We start from the raw sequence: 4,202 nt of genomic DNA, 5'->3' as shown, positions 1-4,202 counted from the left end.
AGAGAGAAAAAAAAGTTTTAAGAAAAAGTCCTCAGAGCCTTGTGAGAAAATATCAAAAGCTCTAACATATGGATTATCAGTATCCCAAAAGGAGAGGGCAGAATGGAGTGGAAAGAATATCTGAAGAAATGATGTCTGAGAATATCCCAAATTTGGAGAAATACATAAATTTATAGATTCAAGAAGCTTGGAATAAAGAAGATTTTATTCCAAGCTGGATAAAGAAAATCCATGTAAGCTGCTGGAAACCAAAAACAAAGATAAAATACTGAAGGAAACAGAAAAACAACACATTAATTACAGGGAAATAATTCAAATGACCATGGACTTCCCACCAAACATCCCTGAGGCCAAAGGACAGTGAAACAAGATTTGTAACATGCTAAAAGACAAAAAAACTGCCAACCCAGCATCAGATATCTAGCAAGCATATTATTTAAAAAATGAAAGCAAAATGAAGACACATTCAAATACAGGAAAACTAAGAGAATTACTCACCAGCAGACTAAAACTACAAGAAATGCTAAAGAAAGTTTTTCAGGCTGAAGGGAAATTAAAGGAGTGGAAAATCAAATTTTTCAGGAATGAATGAAGAAGATCAGAAATGGCAAATATCTGGGTACATTTAAAAAACCATCTTTTATCATGTTTTTTAAAATTATATGAACATTGTCTCATGGGGTGTTTGTATACATATGACAACATTGTCTCATGTGATGTTTGTATACATAGATGTAATGCATATGACAACTAAAGAGACTGGGATGGGGGTGGGTAAGGGAACTATGGTTGTTAAGATTTCTGCATTTTATGTGAACTAGATCAATATTAACTCTAGACCATGAAATGTTAATGATATATATTGTAATTCCTAGAGAAAAAATTTTCTTGTGGCTTGTGGGATCTTAGTTCCCTGACCAGGGACTGAACCTGGGCCACCGCAATGAAAGCACTGGGTCCAAACCACTGGACTGCCAGGGAATTCCCCGAGAAACAATTTTTTAAAGTAATACAAAAAGGTGTAATAAAAAGTTAATAGATAATAAAAATGGAATACAAAAAATTATTGAATCTTAGAAAATATTTTAGACTTAATAGTAGTAAAAATACAATATATCAGAATGTGTGGGGTACAGCTAAAGCACTGATTAGAAGGAAAAGTACAGCTTAAATGCTTAAATCAGAAAGAAAAAAAGGTCTAAAATCAATAACCTAAGTTTCCACCTTAAGAATCTAGAAAAAGAGGAGTAAAGTATACCCAAAGTAAATAGAAGGATATAAGTATAAGGACATATATCAATCAAATAGAAAACAGAAAAAATAATTGAGAAAATTAACAAACCCAAGAGCTAGTTCTTTAAAATAAATCAATAAAAATTTTATAACCCCTAGCTAGACTGTTCAAAAATAAAAGAGAACAAAAATCACCAATATCAGCAATGAAAAAAGGATTTCACAACAGATCCTAAAGATAGTAAAGGATAATAAGAGAATATGATAACTTTATGCCAACAAATCCAATAATTTAGGTGAAGTGGGCAAATCTCTGAAAACTGCAACTTACCAAAATTAAAATAAGAAACAAACAAACAAACAAAAAAAGAAACTGAAAATCTTAATAATTCTATACTAATCAATGTAGTCATCGCCAAAAATCTTACCACCAAGTAATCTCCAGGACCAGATAGTTCTCTCAAACACTCAAGAAACAAATAACATCAATCTTACACAAATATTTTCAGAAAATAGAGGAGGAAGGAACTCATTTTTTGAGATTTGCATAACCCTAATACCAAACCTGACAAAGACATTCTCTTAAAAAAGGAAAATTATGTACCAATATCCCTCATAAACATAGATGCAAAAACTTTTAATAAAATATCAAATAAATCTGAAAATATATTTTTGAAAAGAATAATATATCCTGATCATATAGAGTTTATCCCAGAGTTTAAAAATTGATTTAACATTTAAAAATCAATATAATTCAAAACGTTAACAAAGTGTAGGAGAAAAAAAATATGATCATTTCAATAGATAGTGGAAAATCACATGAAAAAATCCAACCCCCTCTGTGATAAAAATAAATAAGTATCTCTGGGAAAACTATGAATCATAGGGAATATCCTCAATCTGATTAAGAGAATTTACAAAAAACTTGCAGCTAACATTTTATTTTTGCTTTCCCCCTAAAACTGAAAACTAGCAAAAATGCCTCGACTCTTAACACATCTATTCAACATTGTACTAGAGGTCCTAGCCATTGCAACATGACAGGGAAAAGAAATAAAAGAAATTAAGACTGAAAAGGAAAAAGTAAAACTGTCCCTATTTGCAGGTGACAGGATTTTTAGGTTAAAAATCTCAAGGAATCTACAAAACAATTACTAGTGCTAATGAGTGAATTATATAAGTTGTACAATACAAGGTTAACATACAAAACCAATTGTATTTTTATATACTAGCATCAAACAATTGGAAAATAATGCCCCCCCGAAACATAAAGTACTTAAGAATTAATCTAATAAAGATGTCTAAAATCTCTACACTGAAAATTACAAAACATTGCTAAAAGAAATTAAAGATCTACATAAATTTAGGACCCATGTTCGTAAACTGGAAGACTCAATATTGTTAAAATGGCAATTCTCCCCAAAAAGATCTATAGATTCTGTGCATTCGCAATCAAAATTACAGCACAGCAGGCTTTTTTCTAGAAATTACAAGCTGATTATAAACTGTATACACAAATTCAAAGGTCTTAAAACAGCTAAAGTGATTTTTAAAAAGAAAAAGTAGAAGACTTACCCCACCCAATTTCAAAATTCACAGTTTATTCAGTAATCAAGGCAAATCATTATGCTGCGTAAAGGAACCCAGACACAAAAGAGGATATATTGGATGCTTCCATTTATATAAACTTACAGAAAAATGCAACCAATTCTATGGTGTTACACAACAGATCTGTAGTTGGTTGGGGGCAGTAGGAGAGGGTGAGAGTAGGGCTGGACAGCAAAAGCAGTAGAAGAATGAAAAAGGTTCTGTTATTTTGATTGCAGTAATTGTTTCAAAAGTGTACACATCTGTCAAAACTCATCAAATTGTACACCTGAACATCGTACAAACCATAGATTTTGTACAGCTTATTGAATACAAATTATACCTCTATAAAGTTGTAAATGGGGGAAAAATGTTAAACTTTTATATTTGAATGTTAAAAATAAAAAAGAATTATTGAACTTCTTTAGATCCTTGCAGTGGTAGTCCCCAATAGATTGACTGTGGATCTGTGGCCTTCGATACCAAATAATTCTTCAATTAAGCCTAGAGTGTCCCACTGACTACCGAAGAGTTTTAGGACCACACTCAGGAAACAGCTCCCTATTCCGAAGTTAGACACACTGACCTCAGTGGGGGAGGTCACCTAACGGTGTTTAAGGTTTGTCCAAAACAACCAGCCCCTTGCCAAGGGATAGCAGAAAAGGTCAGGGAGCTGGATAATTAAATTCCCTCCACTGTGACCTTTCTCCCTCCCCACCGCCCCTCCGATTCCTCCTCCTTTTTTGCCTTCCTTACTCATTCTTTTCCCTACAGGCCAGTCATCACAATCTACCCATTATTCCCTCCCACCAGATTTTCACTCCTCTCAGCTCCTCCTCAACCCTTGCTCCCAGCCCCAATCCCTTCTCCAACCTCAGCCCTATTTTCCGCCTGATTTTCGTGGAGATTAGAGGGGCGGAACAGAGAAGACAACGTCTCCGCCCCAATAGCGCAGCCACTCCTTCCCACAGCCTCCCAGACGAAGTTACCTGCGCCCCAGTGCGTGTCCTCCTCTCACCCGCCTCCCGGGGCGCCTCTGCTCCCATTCAGGTGGCGGGGAGGTTGTCAGGACCACCGCTCGGCCCAGTATCCAACCGGCCTTTCCCGGGCTGAGCTGCCGGGTGGGCTCGCACCAGCTCTCGGGGAAGGAAGAACGCGCGCCGTCGCCCAGCAACAAGCCGCGCGCGCACCTCCGCCCGGCCCCCGCCCCTGGTCTTGGCCCTCGCGGATTCATCCGCGCTATGGGCTACCACTCGCGCGTTTCTGCCTCGCAGAACCAGTTCCAGGACCGCTTTGGAGTCAGCCCAAACAGTTGAGAGGCCTCACCTCCCCGGGCGGTGTAGACGCTGGTTCCAGAGTCTTCTGGTGTAGTCTCCTAGATC

This window comes from Physeter macrocephalus, chromosome 11, assembly GCF_002837175.3.
Source record: "Physeter macrocephalus isolate SW-GA chromosome 11, ASM283717v5, whole genome shotgun sequence".
NCBI classification, from domain to species: Eukaryota; Metazoa; Chordata; class Mammalia; order Artiodactyla; family Physeteridae; genus Physeter; species Physeter macrocephalus.
This window is presented reverse-complemented; position numbering follows the sequence as displayed.